We start from the raw sequence: 18,156 nt of genomic DNA on the forward strand, positions 1-18,156 counted from the left end.
AGTTTATCCAAGTAACCATGCAAGCAAATCACACAATCATTCAACACATCAGATAACAAAACGAAGGTTTTATATTATTTTGTGAAACTATTACATAGGTGTTCAAGTTCACCCTAGACTATGCCTCTAATAGGCTACACCATAACAGACTATCTACATGGCTTCTTCATAACTTGATCTTCATATATGCATCCTCACTCCTGATTCCTTTCATCGTCTACTGCTTCGTTTAGGATCATATGGAATGCTCTTGCCTTAGGTTTTGGCGGCACATTTGCTTTTGCTGCTTCTTCTCTCCTTGGGCAGTCTTGCTTGAAGTGTCCTTCTTCACCACACTTAAAGCAGACTTCTTTCTTGGTTGTGCATTCACTGGCGTAATGACCAGTCTTCCCGCATTTGAAGCAGGTCATCTCTTTAGAGCATCTGCCAATGTGCTTCCTTCTGCACTTGTCACACCATTGTGTTCCTTCTCCAGACTTTGAGAATTTTCTCTTCTTGTCGGACCTTGTAGATCCTTCAAACTTTCTCTTATCGCCAACTTCAACCTTGCTGGCGGCTCTTTCCTTGACCATATCTTCCACAGACTTGGCAGCCCAGATAGCTGCCTCTAGAGTGGGTGCCTGACGTACCGGCACCGCATATTCCCACGGAAGTCACTTCGCATACTTGTCGACTTTTGTCAGCTCGTCTGGGACAAGGTGCAAAGCAAACTCCATTTTGTCTATGAAGTTGTTGGTGTATTCATCGATGGACATGCTTCCTTTCTTTAAAGTTAGGAATTGGTTCTCCAGCTCGAGCAGGTTTTGGGTTGAGCAATACTTGCGCTTGAAATGCACCAAAAACTTTGCCCATGTCAGATGCAGGGGCTCATTGGGGCTTAAGGTCTTCCCCAGCACCAACGAACAGTGCCTCCCCGGAACTGGCGCACTGCGAATGTGGTCTGTAGTTTGCCTCTACAACCACACGTCATGAAAGCAAATTCCATCTCCGAGATCCAATCCATAACTCCGATCGGATCTTCCTTCCGTGTGAAAGTTGATGGCTTGCAAGTTAGAAAGTCCTTGTACTTGCATCCATTCCTCTCGACTCCGTCGTCCTGGTTGTTCCTCCTAATTACCGGTGTATCATCTTGACCAATGGTCATGTAGTTTCCCTCCTCAGACTGCCCGTCACTCAGCTCGGGCTGTTCAACAGGCATCGTGGTCTCATCCCGATTCTGTTAAAGTAATCGCATTCTTTCCTCCATTTGACGATCCAACATTGCCTGGATCATCGCTTGCACTTCGGCCAGTGTGATTGGTTCAGGAGCGACTACCACAACGGGTATTTGCTCAACCACTGGTGGTTGATTCCTGTTCCCATTCGCGTTCCCGGCTCCACTGCGGGTTCTTGCCATTTCGATCTATACACCCATTTAAACGTTTTATGTGTAATGACGAGAATTAAGATAGGCAAGATTTTATTGACGTTTGATGTATAAATCTCCCTATTACTCCGAAAAGTTATATGCTAGTTCTAATACCGTATTTAAACGTTTAGAAACCTGAACACATAAAGTTTCTAGATCCGGTCGGCAACAGACCATAGATCCGATGATATAATGTATATCATAAATCATTTAGCACATAAAAGCATGTTAGGCATTTTCCCTAAATAATCTAGTGCTTGTGTCTATTCAGGTGTATTACCTAAATTTTATTAGACACATTCCTCACAATCGTTGCTTAGCATTCTAAGTTTAAGTCTAGAACTAAATCCTTATTCCTAGTTCGCTTAAACTAATGCTCTGACACCAACTGTGACATCCCCATTTCACGGCCAGAAAAGACCGATTTTGTTTATGCTTTATAAAAATCAGAGTACCTCTTTTGATAAAAATGGTGTGGAATTTGTTCCCAGAAAAACATGATAAATACGTTATCAAAGCATTTCCGAAGAAATGTATTTTTATTCATTTTAAAACATTGGGATGTCATCGTCAATACAGAACCATAAATATAAACAGAACTTACATTCATTATTACTAGTGATTTATATCTCCTTAATCTCTCAGTGCAATGTAACTTCATATCGACACCTGTGATACAAATAAGCTTGAGTGGGTCAGGTTGGGAAACCTGGTGAGTACATAGGGTTTTCAATCCCACAATGTCATATCATATATACAATTTAGTACTCACAAAAATATACAATTTCACCATATATAATAGCAACTCTTACCCCACCCTGTTAATACTCACAACGAGACTATCCATACTCCCGGACCTTAAATTTTATCTCTTACTTAATCCATACTCTCGGATCTAATCCATGCTCTCGGATCAATAATTTTGCTCATTCCATACTCTCGGATTTGGGACAAGTGTCTATGTGTAAATTCATTCTCCCGGATTAACGACGAATGACTATGTCCTATCCACACTCCCAGACTGAGGACGACTGACTAGGTCTTAATCCATACTCCCGGACTAAGGACGATTGACTATGTCCAATCCATACTCTCGGACTAGGGACAATGACTATGTCTAATCCATGCTCCCGGATCAATGACATATACTAAAGTTCTATTCTCTGAGTATAACTCACTCGTACTCGTAAGAAAATAATACCCAATATTCCTCATAATTAATTTAGGTTTACTCTTTATCCTAAATCATCATATATAATCAGGTACGTTCTTTAACACGTATTTCACGCAACATCAATTAACTCGCACATAAACATATAATTAATACTTCAATCAATACTTGTATTAAAATCATGTTCATGAAAGGGACTATGCACTCACCTGATACGGTGGTGACTCGGTACTTGGACAGCACTTCGTTACTCTTAAAACAATTTCCCTCGACAAAACCTAGTATAATTACCACTAGGGTTTAGTTCAGTATTTACCGAGACTAATTTAATAGTCTAGCTGTTATTATTATTATATAAGCGTTAAACAACACTATATAACTCATAATAATCGCCCAAATAATTATTTTAAGGTCCTAATAATGTTACTATAATTAATTAGAAGCTATATTAAAAATAGCGTAGGCGTAGCTCACTTACAACGGGTTTTTTCGCAAAATCGGGCTTCGCTGGAGCAGCGTTTCCGAGCCGAAAGACCCTTTTTATTTGGACTTCGGGAGCCTCGGGGCTTCCTTCGGGTGCTAGGGAGGTTCCCTAGGCTTTTTTTTTGGGGGGGGGGGGTTTGGGGGGTTAGAGAGAGAGTTTAGAGAGAGAAAGTGAAGTTGGGAAGGTGTGAAGAATGAGAGAGCCCGACACCTCTATTTATAGGCTGGAAAACAGCTCTAGTCGTCGAGTAGGTCCTCCTACTCATCGAGTCCATGCCAGGTGCCACCCTCTGGTGGCTTGCCTTGGGGAGAAAGCCTTGGCCCTTATTCAGCCACGTCACCCCTTTTGCAGCAGCACCCTGCCGACTTCTAAACCCCGTAACTTTCGCATACGAGCTCCGTTTTCGACGTTCTTTTTTTCACGCGTAGGTAAAAACAAGATCTACAACTTTCATTTAGACTCAATCGGCTAATTCTCGACCGATCTTAAATTTAATAGTAGGAGGAATTTAGACTGTTAAATGACCGCGAAGAATTTGTAACTCCTTCATACAGACTCCGTTTTCGTCTGTATTTTTACCGTTGAGTTCCTATTAATGAGATCTTCAACTCTCATTTAGCTCGCGTAAGCCAAAAACCACTCGAACTAAAATTCGAGTTTCGGGTCGTGCACTGTTAAGCCGAATCTTAGAAAAATCATAACTTCATCATACGAAGTCAGATTTGGGCGTTCTTTTTTTTTGTATGTTCTCGGTTTAACGTATACTACAACTTTTGTTTAGATCACTAAGGCTAAAAAGTCCTCTATCGTAAATTCACTATTTACGTCTCCCGGTGCCGTGCCGGTTTTGCCGAAAAAGTTCGACGAGCCATAACTTCTTCGTTATAACTCGGATTTCGGCGTTCTTTATATGTACGGAACCCTTGAGACATATTCTACAACTTGGTTAAGATTATTTATTCTAAATAATATTTTGTCGAAAAGTCTTTTTCGACCCCTATTATCTCTAAATTGACTAGCCCGGATCTACGGGCGTTACACCTTTGGGGTTTGATGGCAGGATGGGATAGAAAGTTCTTGTTTGAGGTGGAGTTCAGAGGATGCTCAAGTCAAGATGGAGATTGTTAAACATTACTCGAGTATTTGGATCATGTTCATGGAGAATTTGGATCATGTTAATGGAGCATTTGGAGCACTTGGAACTAAATGGAGCACTTAGGGTTCATGGAGCATGTGGCAAAGGAATGGATCATCTGAGAAAGGAATGGATCATTTGACAAAGGAACAAATCAAGTGCCAAAGGAACGACTTGTACAGAAGGGGGTTTGGAGCACCTGGAAGAGATTTGGAGCACTTAGGAGTGATATTGAGCGACAAGGGAACCTTGTTGCGCCATATTTTGAAGGGATAGGCCAAGAAGGATGTTGTTGCACAACATCCTTCTAATCCCAAACGAATATTGCTTTTCGAGGAGGGTGACATCTCCGTTCGCTAAGGAAATATTAGACTTTGAAATCTCAAATACAGCGAAGTTGCCACACCTTAAAACCTACAATGGAACCACATATCCAGATAGCCACATCGACATGTACGAATGGACGATGGCCTCATTAAATTTGGACAAACGATTCTAGTGTACGTATTTACCGACAACCCTAGACGACAATGCGGGAACGTGGTTCAAAGCACTTCGCCCTGGGAGCATCTACAATTTCGGACATCATCTTTTCCTGACGAATTTCATGCAACTACATAAGTACAAAGGAGATTCACAGTCGATCATTGGCTACAAGAAAAAGGAAAGGGAGACCGTGCAAGAATACTTCACCAGGTTCACTAATGCTACATTAGATATCCCGGGGCATGTCGAAGGTTTAATAGTAGATTCCTTCACATGGGGCCTCCTTTTGGGACCATTATCCCTGAAGCTTATGGGGAAGAAACCCCACACATGCACTGAACTAAAGGAAAATGTGGAATGTTACTTAAGGAAAGAAGAATGATAGGTAGCCAAACAAGTGTACTTGAACGCCATGACTGTCTCAGACACAAAGCACTAGAGCCATCCGCAACACCACCAAGAAATTCCTGGCGGCAGCAGACACTTTGGGCACAGGAAACACCCATAAGGACATTTCAGACCATTCCAGAGAGACGATAGAAGAGGTAACGTTAAATGTTACTTGAGCATTTGGATCATGTTCATGGAGCATTTGGATCATGTTCATGGGGCATTTGGAGCACTTGGGGTTTATGGAGCATGTGATAAAGGAACGGATCATCTGAGAAAGGAATAGATCGTTTGACAAAGGAACAAATCAAGTGCCAAAGGAACGGCTCGTACATAAGGGGGTTTGGAGCACCTGGAAGAGGTTTGGATCACTTGGGAGTGATATGGAGCAACAAGGGAACCTTGTTGTACCATATATTGAAGGGATGGGCCAAGAAGGATGTTGTTGCACCAAGGGCATTCCTTCTTCAACCATTATGCTCCCTCTTGCGCCATGAAGGGTTCCTCTTACGCCATGAGGATCCCTCTTGCGCCATGGGGTACTCGTGTTGACATATAGAGTATGCTCTTACGACATGCATGGCCTTGTTGTGCCATGTATGTTCCTGTTTCCAAGGTAGTGTTGTTGCTCCAATCTTGATGTTCTTGTGCCACACTTGAAGCCTGTTGCGCTATCCATACACTTGCTGTACCATCATGGTGCAAGTTGGACCATCTTGGTCCTTGATGAACCAAGTATGGTATGAAGTCCTCTATGATGCTCAAGATCGTTTAAGGATGTTCATAAGTTAGTATTTCTCAAGGATTACACCATGTTTTGCCACCATGAAGGATGTTGTGCCATTAGTGTTAATGATGCGCCACTTATATATCATGATGCTCCACTATGTCTCAAGGTGCTCAATTGTGTGTATTGATGATGCTCATGGGTTTTATGACATGGATGAATGTTCCAGAAGATGTCGTACGACGGAATATGATTGGTTGTCACCATTCTTGGGCCTATAGGCCAATGGGCTTGGCCCCTTAGGGTTTTAGGTCTGACCCCTCAACTATATATAGGGATGCGTGCTTAGTCATTTAGTGTCTTCTGTCTTGAATCTTGTATCCTTAAGAGTAGGACAAGTCTCTGGTGAATTGTACTTGTAACCTCTGTTTGAGAACTCTAAAATAAAGAATACTCCCTTCCTGCCCGTGGACGTAGGTCACCTTGACTGAACCACGTAAATACCGTGTCTTTGTGTAATTATAGTTTTGCTTGTTATCTGCATTACTTCCTAACAAGGGTTATCAGAACTTGGCAAGTGGCATTAGCATTGTTCTGAGTCTTGTCAAGTATCACCTGTTTTCCCTAATAGGTAGATTACTGGACTTCTATGCCATCTCTGGTAGACAACCAACAAAAAGAGTAAAAGGATGGTACTACGAGTACCATAAGAGCATGACACATGACATTACCAACTTCTCAGTAATAAAAAGGGAAATAGAGGAGAAATAACTAAAAGGAAACCTGATAGAGGTAGCATGGAGTCTCCGCCCCAATTTTGACGCCTAGAATGCTAAGACGCTATGAAGGTACATGACCAACCCGAAGAAATCCTGATGATAAGATCCAAAAGATGGAGGCAAGGAGAATACAACGGGTTGGACTACCTTGCAAAATCCATGTAGGGATTAACGTTCTCGGAAGAAGATCCACGACCTGTAGGCTGGTGAAGAGATGACCCGTTCATAATTTAAGGGTCCATCAAAGACATCATTATACACCGGGTGTATATAGGCACTGGAAGTTCAACATTATCTATGAGCATTGTTTCTGTCTCCTTCCACATAAGTGGAAAGGGAGCCTCAAGCCTGCAACAAGAAAATTGACGGGTTTTACAGGGCATATCCTATGGCCTCTATGCACGATCCACCTGCTATTCACGCTGATGAGCTACAACAAGATAAAGAGGAATACAACCTTCATAGACTTATTTGTAATCAGGCATCCAACAGAACGCAATGTCATCGTTAGATGAACACCATACTCAAATTTGGAGCAATCCCAACAACAATGCACAAAGTAGTAAAATTCAGCACAACAGAAGGGCTGAGGAGGGTCCTAGAAACACAACCACAAGAATTGCTATGCTATGAGATCATGCAGCCAAAAGAGATCACACAAGAAGCTAAAAGGCCGCGGGTAGAGCCGATAAGGGGAAACGAGATCATCAATAGAGAATATCCAGATCAGTAGATCAGCATAGGGGTTAACCTTATTCCATTGACATGGAAAGTGCTAAACAATCTTCTAAATAAATACAAGCATATCTTCGCCTGGACTACTACCGACATGGTGGGAGTAGACAGAGAAATCATATAACACAAAATCATGATCAAACCAGGGGGAAAAGTGGTCAAATTAGAAAAAAAAAACGTTTAAGGGGGAGATAGGAACATGCCGATCAATTCCAAAGTCGTCAAGCTGACCAAGGCAGGAATACTCCGAGAGGCAATCTATCCAACCTGGATCGCAAATCCAGTCATGGTAAAAAAGGACGACAACATGCAGCGTATGTGCATTCACTATTCTGATTTAAACAAAGCTTGTCGCAAGGATTGTTACTGAAGGGTTTTGAGCATTCTAACGCTCCTATGGTGTAATGCAACCCTAGATGCCTTGGATCTATGTTTTCTCTAATATACATGCAAAATTTCAAAATTCCAAAGCATCATCCTAACTAGCATACAATGGAGTATCTATACTACAAAATTCTAATTAGATGACATACCTTTTAGTGTGGTTGGAAACCTTGAAGCTTTAAGAACCTAGCACCAACAATGTGAATGCCTCAAATGGAACCACAAATCACCACCAACAAATGGAAGAACTAGAAAGAGGTTACTTGCACTCAAATTTCGGCTAGCACTCTTGTGGGTACAGTTAGTGGATTATTTTGCTATCTAGAGGGGTCCTTATACAGTGTGTCATGATTAGGGTTACACCATGCAAACCCTAATGTGCATGACTTTCCACATTCCTTAGGCTCCATGGGCTTTAACCTCCATGGAGTATCCATGGGTCACCACCTGGGTTTAGCCCAACATAAAGAACTATGGATCATAAGCCTACTTTATAAGAATGAATGATTTACACAATCAAACCCCATTTATTTAATTAGTCTCTTTTGATCACAAAATTAATTCCAAATTAATTTTTTGATCAATACTAATTAAATAATATGATTTCATATTAATATAATAGAACTTATAATATATTAATAAATCATAAATAACCTCTTCTCAAAAGTCTATCCTTACAAATTGTTCCGGTGAAATGCAACCCAAATGGACCATGCTACTCTCGGGTCAAGTACATACCAAATATAGTTATGGACTTAGACACCTTATCCAACAGTTACCTCCTTCCAGAGATCGACTAGAAGGGGGAGTTCCTACAATGATTCATATTGAAGTGTTTTTTAGACGCATATAAGGGGTATCACCAGATCGTGATGAGTAAAGAGGATGAAGAAAATACTACTTTTTATACGACCATGACACGTTTTGTTATACAAAAATGTCGTTTGGTATAAAGACCGTAGTGACAACCTACCAGTGCCTCGTCGACTCCATCTTCACCAAACAGATCGGAAGAAACATCGAAGTTTACGTCGACGATATGGTCATAGAAAGCCCAGATGAAAGAAGGCTACTGGAAGACGTAGAATAGACACTTAGAACGCTGGAAAGGGTCAAGATGAAGTTGAACCCGGGGAAGTGCACCTTTGGCGTAGAGGAAGGGAAATTCCTGGGGTACTACGTCACCAAAGATGGAATCCAACCTAGTCCGGTAAAGGTCGACGAACTAATGGATGTATCATCCCCCATAAACCTTGAGAGATGCTTAAAGGGTAAATGGTAAACTGACCGCTTTGAGCCATTTTATTTCCAAATCGGTAGAAAAAGCGATGCCACTCTTCCACATTCTCAAAGGTTGCATCGAGAAAAGCAACTTCCAGTGGACGCTAGGAGCAGAAACAGTGCTCCAGCAAATCAAGGAGTCCCTGCATAAACTACCTACACTAGCCAGCCCCATCCCGGATGAGACACTACTAGTATATCTCTCAACGTCAATCGAAGCCATATCCTCGGTATTGGTAGTAGAAAGGGAAGGAAAGCAGACACCAATCTATTTTTTCATCCAGGCTCTACAAGGGACAGAAACCAACTACCCTATCATAGAAAGGCCGGTACTTGCACTCATCTACATGGCACGATGCCTGAGACGATACTTCCATGCGCACCGGATAGAAGTATTGACAACTTGCCTAATCAAACAAGTACTACTCAAACCATAAATATCAGGGCGCTTTGCAAAGTGGGCGATCGAGTTTGCAGAACACGATATCAGTTATTGCCCACGTACCAGCTTCAAAGGGCAAGCACTGACAAAATTTCTTTTAGAAATACCAGGAGAGGTAAAGGCAGCCACCCACAAAGAAGAATTACAAGATTCGTATCGACAAGAAAGTAACCAAGGATGGATCCTATACACCCACGGGGCATCTAACAATGAAGGATTAGGGGCGGGCCTAATCATGATGAGCCTAGATGGGGAAGAAATCACTTACGCTCTCCGTTTTGACTGTCATACATCCAAAACTGAGGATGAATACGAAGCCTTGCTGGCCGTCCTCCGATTAGCAAGGGAGATGGGAGCGGATGTAGTGACAGCCCTGACATATTCAAGATTGGCGGCTAATCAAATAAACAGAGAGTTCGAAGCAAAGGACAAATGGATGGAAAAGTACGAGAAGGCCATTCAAAAGCTTGTCAAACCTCTCAAGAGTTTCACCATTAGGCAAATTCCAAGAACAAGGAATAGGAGAGCAGATGCGCTCAACGATTTAGCGTCAACGTGCTTTGGCTACTTGTCCAAGAAAGTTTTAGTGGATGTCCTCAAGGAAAGAAGCATAGACGAACACCAAGTACACACCTGGACCCCAGAACGGCGCAACTAGATGACGCCGATCGTCGAATACCTACAACATGGCATTCTGCCCGATACTCACGAAGAAACCATGAAACTAAGAATTAAAGCGCGCCAATATACAATTGTAGAAGGTGTGCTATATTGAAAAGGGTTCATGACACCATGGTTAAAATGCATAGATGAAGCTAACGACAAAGAAACTCTTTGGGAGACGCACACTGGGCTAGTCGGCGCACATGAAGGAGCAAGGGACCTCACATGGAAGATACTACAGATGGGTATTTACTGGCCAAGCATACATCAAGACGTGACAACAATAATGCGAACATATGTAGAGTGCCAAAACTAGTCTCCAGTGAAAGGGGTTCCCCCAACTCCTTTGACGAGCATCACCAGCCCGTGACCTTTCTATTAGTGGGGAATCGACATTGTCAAACCATTTCCAAAAGCCCCTGCGAAAATGAAGTTCCTGGTATTTACGGTCGACTACTTTACCAAATAGATAGAGGCCGAACTGCTAGCATGCATACCAGGAAGACAAATGATCAAATTCTTATGGAAAAACTGTTGGGTTTTGAGCATTCTAACACTCCTATGGTGTACATGCAACCCTAGAAACCTTGGATCTATGTTTTACTAAGATGCATGCAAAATTGATTTTCCAAGGTTTTTAACCTATCTAGCATACATGGGGAACTTTTAACCATAAAAGATAGTAAGTAATACATAACTTTAGTTGCTTGGATTCTTTGAGAACCTTGTGAGCCTAGCACCTCAAGTGTGATGCCTCAAATGTCTCACACAACATCAAATACACTTGGAATAACCTTGAGAGAAATAGAACACTTCTAAAATCGGCTATTCCCTCTTGTTCTCACACTAGTGCCAATTTTGGTTGCTCACACATTCTTTTTATAGTGTGTCATAAGTAGGGTTACACCATGTAAACCCTAACTTGACATGGTTCTTCATTTCCATGATCCATGGGTTCAAAGACACCATGGATCATCCTATGGGTTTTAGCCCAACTTGATAATCCATGGAGCATTAGCCCACTATACAAGTATGGATGATTTACACAATCAACCCATATATTTAATTAGTCTTCCTTTTGATCACTTAATTAATTTCAAATTAATTCTTTGATCAATACTAATTAAATAATATTATTAATATATTAGAACTTATAATATATTAATAAATCTTAAGTGTTATTTCTCTCATTTTGGTCTATCCAAATGCATGATGCCATGCAACCCAAATGGACCATGCTAATCGGGTCAAGTACATTCCAGAAATAGTTATGAACTTAGACACCTAATCCAACAGTCTCCCACTTGGATAAGTCTAATAACTATATCTGCGAGAATAACTTCAGGAACCGATCAACAATCGTAGCTCTTTCAAGGTCTCGCGGAACTGAGATGATGCCGATACGCCATTTAAGATAAGTGATCATATATTCCTTTATTCTAGATATCAGCTGGACAAATACATGGAACAATGTCTTACTTATTGTCCAGCAGTTTGTTTCTCGATTTCCGATTTGTTTGACATAGAACTTAGTTGAACAAATCAACTTAGTTCTGACCGGGCCCGATACATGGGTCAACACAAAATCATCGAGGGGCCCAGATATCGCTTCTAATCCAAGAAGGAACAGATAAACTTCGACTCATATGCATATTCTACTACTTGTTGAATCATACACAAAGGCACGTTTTATAACATCGAGTTACCAATGCGTTTACGTATAATCAATGTATAACCAACTCATAGGCAACAAGTCATATCTCTAGGTTTGAAGACTTATATGATATTACCATCTCACGATCACTCGAGATAAATTTAATGAAGTGATACCAGTGAGCGTGGGTTGAATCCAATACTCGGAACTTATGAGCACTCATGAATGTTGCAGCAACTCTTGCTATTTCCCATACCGTGGACATCTACAATCCAGCTTCATGACAGTCTTGATTCATATCTACTTCCAACATATGACCGAATGTGGATGGTTTGAATAACTTAGTCATTCAGGAAGAGCGACTTAATTATTTTGGAAGTCAAAACATGCAAAGTGAAACACAAGAATAATCGAATCCAATATGGTCTCAGAACTTATGAATATAAATAAAACAACTTTTATTTATCACCATATTGATTACACATTATTCATTGTATACTGTTTCAAACTATCAACTTTATACTTGAATTAAAATAATAGCTGTCCCATGCTCCAAGCATGTACACTATGTTTTTCTAATAACTAGTCATGCCATACACCAAGTATGCACACTATGTTTTTCTAAGATCTTTACTTTGTGAAATAGATCGACTGAATATTATTCCAATGATACTCATTTCACAATCCCAAATCCTTACCGCAAATGCAAGAACTCCAAATTCCTGCCATTTACCTAAATCTGTTAGATTCTAAACTTGTATGCATTGGTCCTCTTGTAATGATTATGCACAAAGTCACAAGGACTTGTCAACATACATTACATAGTATTCCAATGGAGATCATTCCATGGAAACGAAGTCTCAAATTCAAAGTATATTGCTTTGAACATCCTTCTTGCATTAAGTTTCCTAATCTTACACAGATTTAATGAATAACTTCCACCTATGGGAACATTTTCATATTCCCCTTTTGAGTATCACTCTTGAATAAGAGTTGCCTCTTTTCAGAATATGTCAATATGGTCCTTCCAAAATTAACACTATACTTTCAACTGTCCCTGTGCAACCAATCTTTGGTAAACCTTAGATTGTCCTCGACAATTGCTTAATCAAATTAGCCATATCTAGTTCTAGTACTTTTTCCTCTTAATTCTCTGGGCATTTTGAAAAAATTAGAATAGATGAATATTATAAAACATGCAATCGATCCTATATCCGAAGCATATGGGACAAGATTCATAAAGACATGATACTGGACCAGTATTTTGCTATAATATTTCTATTTCTATTTGGCAAGTTCTCATAATTCAGATTATGAAAATGGATGTCGTAATCATAATCGAATTTTAAAACGCAAATAATGGACCCATATATAGAATTTCCTTATGTTGAGCCATTCCAACATAAAATTGATATATATATCATTGACTAAAGATGATTAAAACCTCAATCTAAGCTTTTAGAATTGAAATGAAGTATAATTCCCTCTCCTTTAATTATAGGAAAACAACCTTTTCCCAATTGAAACCTTTTGTTTTCTATAATTAACATTGCTAACTTGCAACACTTATTATAATTATCATGCTCCCACTTGCATGATGATTATTAGCATAAAACTTATGCTCCCACTAGCTTTGACATGTACTTAGAAATCAGTTGGACTTCTAGAAATCAATACTTTATTAACCTTCTTTCCAAGTTTTATATTTCTGATACGAGATGCTTTGATAAACTTTATCAAAATCATACACCTTTCCCTAGATAGCACACATGTGTGTCTAAACAATTTTAGAACTATGAAGAGGGATGCCGTAATCATAGTCTCAATTGTTTTGACCTTTGACATTCCTCACAAGTCCATGTTAGTGTGCCGGTTAACCACACACGCTCCACTAACAACTTTGAGAATGAAAATATCACACTTGTTATCTACCTAAAATCTACTTAGTGAAAGTGTTTCCTTACCATCATTTTCATGAATCGGAGAGAAACCTTATGACACTTAGATTTTATGGTGTATGTGTTCCTATCCTTGTGAATTTGTCAAAACCATAATCACAAGACAAGGATAGTGACAAATTCAAACTCTTATGGATTGAACTTGTGTAGTCTTAACTTCTTTCCACCTAGAAGCACAGGGGTCTGCCATTGCTTCCAAGCTGTTATGCAACCAATTGAGAACTCTTAGAACTCGTATGCAAAGCCAACTTTCACTGGGATAGGCACAGAAGTAGGAATATGTCAACACGATAGGTTATAAACCTCAAGTCGTGAGCTAGTGATAAACTATAGGTTTTTTCTTCTTGATTAGATCTAGAAGCTTTTTCAAGATCTTTAAGACTCCCAATGTCCTCTTGACATATAAGACTCACTTGCCAAATATTCAAGAGACAGTACATATTCTTTATCAAGACAAACACTTCACACAATTGGCCTTAGTTGGTCTTTGTTTTATCCAAAACATCACAACTTACCGATTTCAAATGTACAAGAGTAGGATACATTTTACTCTTACATTTGAAAAGTTTTATAAACCTTTCTTTAAGATATGTCACTCAAGTTACAATCTTGGAGTATGACTCTAAGACTTTTTTTGGAATGAAGTATGACTCATCTTCTTGATTTAACCACTTCAACAATTCATGATTCCTCTTCTTAGCCATAAGAATGCACTAAGATGTCCTTAGAGGACCAATTGTGATATGGTTTCTTAATCATTAAGATGATCACAAAACATGATACTAAAGTACTCTCCCATCTTTGCAGATTTGAGAAACGTTTATCTTTCTGCCTAATTTGATTCTTCTAATTCGTCCTGCAATACATCGAAACTTTTCCAATGTTTCAGAATTATACTTGAAACTGGTAAGTATAAACATATTTAATTAACTTTAGTAAATCATGCCGAATAGTCTTGTCGATCTTTTGTGGTGGACTTGACCAGTGCACAAGAATGTGTACTCGATCCCTTAGTCCTTCACATGAGTCACATATAAATGTGAACAAGGAAATAGTATTAATTTTCCAAAGCTGAAAGTTCTCATTCATCATACTATAAAACTTGCATGATTCCAAGTTTCGGTCCAATTGAAACCTTGGGTGATGAGAATCTTTCCTTATTTGGTAAATTTAGACACTACCACAAATGAAAGAATCAAATTCATATTTCCATTATTTCTAGAACCATATAAACATCAATTTTCCATAAAAGCCATTGCAAGGAGATATAAACTAAAATAAAATCAAAATTTTATTTATAAAATGCGGAAAAACTTTTCCTTACAATGCAACTTTAAATGAAAAATATGCTATTACATATTTCCTAGCAATCTGTCATAACTCCTAAGTAGTAGCTCAAGAATCCGATCTTCAAACCATGCGATTGAAATCCATCTTCGCGATCAGATTCAGCATACTCTTTCTTTAAGTTTCCTTCCCTTTGCTTGATTCTGCCAAACACCAAAATGTAACCGAGTCACATTTTGTATTAAGAATCATCAATAAGGAACTTAACAGAGTTAGATAGTGGACTTACCTGAAGTAGAATCAAACTTTCTGACTAGACCTTCTCTCAGATCTTTCAGGTAGTTAGGGCAGCTTTGCAACCAATGCCCCTTCTTTTTTGGCAATAGAACCATATGGACCCTTTGGGAATGGTACACAGGACTATCTCAGACTTAGCCTTTCTCTTTACCATTTGGTCAACCAAGTTGACTATGGCCGATCCCTTTCCATTGGGAAGAGAAAGCTTTCTGGATTTCCAATGTCACCAATTTGTCAATGTCCATGGTAGTTTGGGAAGTTGATCTACTAATCAACTTTGGTTTACCAGAGCTCCAAATCATTTCTGATTCAGCAGCACCAAGCAAATAGATAAGATCATTAAGGGTCATGTCATAGTCTTTTTCATAGTAGTCCCAGAGGACACTCACTATGTGACTTAGAAAGTGATTGACCAACCACCTCTCTCAAGACTTTGAAACCAACTCTTGTGACAACCCGGAACTTTTATCCTGTACAATTGGTCAATCATATCAATATTAAACTCGATTTTTATCACCATTTAACACCATTTAAGGGTTTGATAAAGCGTTCTAAGCCTCGTACAATCAAATTTTGGGTCCTAGGTCGAGTAATACAAAGTCATAGTACAACATTAGGGCCATACACCCTCTCGGGAGGAGTGTACGGCCGTACACATGGGTGTGCGGCCGCAGACCCACCCCTCAACCGTACACCCTCCTCTATATATAGGAGGAGACCCCTTCATTCACTCTTTTCCCCTTTTGGCTGCACACTACTTTCTCTCTCTAGAATCTTCACATAAGGACCCTCCAAAGACCTAAAAAACGTGAAGTACTCCATCATTCAGCTTGTTATACTGGTAAGACACCTTGATCTAACCCTAAAACTCTTCATGTTCTTCGTGTTCTTCATCACTTAAAGGTGTACGGCCGCACACCTTCATAAGGTGGCCGTACACACCTCAAAGACCCTCCAAAGTGAGAGTTTGACCCCCTATCTTCTATTTGGACTTAGTTTGAACATTAAAACACTGGAAAATCAACTTTTGGAGCATAAATGAAGAGTGTACGGCCGCACACCCCTGTGTACGGCCGCACACACACTCTGTACGTCCGCACACTCCTGTGTGCAACCGCACACACATGCTGGCCGCACACACACTCTAATGGCCATACACTTCCCTCGTTCGATCATTTATGGCTCCGACACTTAGTTCAAGCATTTCCAAGTCTTTAGGGTGGTTTCCTGTCATGTTTTGTCTTGGAATACCTTAATCTAATAAATATATGTGTTACTATATGTTAATAGGATCCACTTGCATACGAAACATCAGTTGACACTCAGCACTCATAACTGATCGCACACCCGAATCCTACGTTAAACTGTGAGTTCATACCCCAGCGTTTTTATAAGTTTTTATAACATTTTCAGGGGGGGGGGGGGAATACAAGCCAAACATAAAGGTTTTCATAACTTAAAAACTGATGCAATTACATTGGTTTTACGGTAAACATTTAGATACTTTATCCCTTTTGTAAAATGCGGAGCATAAGGGGCGTTTTCTAAACATAATTGCTTAGTCTTCAGAATAGTACATGAACACAACTTACCAGTCAAACTATAATAGGTATAGGTTGGGGATTTCATTACCGGTTTTATAGAATCAATCTCCATGTAAAGTCAAATATATAAACTATGACAGATTTAGTTTATTTATACAGATAACAAGAGTATCTTACTAAATAATTATTTTGTGTATAATTATCTATACTCTAGAACGTATAGAATGATTTCGAACTCGAGAACAACCAAACTACACGTAAACTAGTTAATACCAGATTGTGAGACTTATCTTCGTTATGCCCTTCGGGGTACCAATAAATCCTCTCTTTTAGTATAACCAGAGTCTCCTGGAGGGAGAGCGTGGAATTTGTGAATAGATCTATTAGGGATTGACAATCCCACACCTGAACTGTTAGCTATAGTTAGGCGGAGACGCCTGGGGTGACAAATTTTGTAATCGTACGACGCCTGAAGAAATGTCAAGGAGGTCACCGGTCATATTAGTATGGTTATACGACTCACAATAATTATAAACTAACCTTTGTTTACGGGATTTCTTTCTTCAATAGTTTTATTTTAACTAATGAAACTATCTCTATACTTACTGGAGGGTATTCTAGGGAATTAACTCTTGGTTTTATTTGAATAATAAAACTACTTATATACTGGTGGTAGCCAGGGCTTATCAAACGAAACATACCTTACTTACTGGCGGTAGCCAGGGTTTTCAAACGAATCATACTTTTCATACAGTAATCACCAAACATGTTAGAAAATATTGGATTTTCTTGGGAAGCATGCATACTTATTTCGAAACTCGATAACGAAGGTTTTCGTTACAATTGATATTTACTTATAATGAAAAGAAAACAATTTTACAAATTCAGTGACTAGTTTCCAATACAAAAACATGCTTATGAACTCACCAGCTTTATGTTGATATGTTTTCAAAATCGCTTGTATTCTCAGGGCATCTATAGACAGGTACTTATGCCAGCTTTTGGAGAAGATGGAGCATTTTGGAGTCTCGTCTTTGTCTTTTGCTACTTTTGAATATACTGATATGTACAAACTATGTTTTCAAACAAACGAAAATAATTTTAATGCAATGTAATGGTTGTGTTTACTTTGCTTACTATGATACAACTGTTGTGATACTACGTATGACGTCACCCGCCCCCGAACGTTTCCGCCGTCCATTCCGACGGTTCGGGGGTGTGACAGATTGGTATCAGAGCTATTGTTTATAGTGAACTAAGTATACCGAACCTTACATGGTATACAACTATAAACACTAAGGGACTAAAGTGCTCTGAACTAAAAGTATACT

Source organism: Lactuca virosa, chromosome 5 (genome assembly GCF_052849685.1).
Source record: "Lactuca virosa cultivar CGN04683 chromosome 5, Lactuca_virosa_CGN04683_v6, whole genome shotgun sequence".
In the NCBI taxonomy this organism is placed as follows: Eukaryota; Viridiplantae; Streptophyta; class Magnoliopsida; order Asterales; family Asteraceae; genus Lactuca; species Lactuca virosa.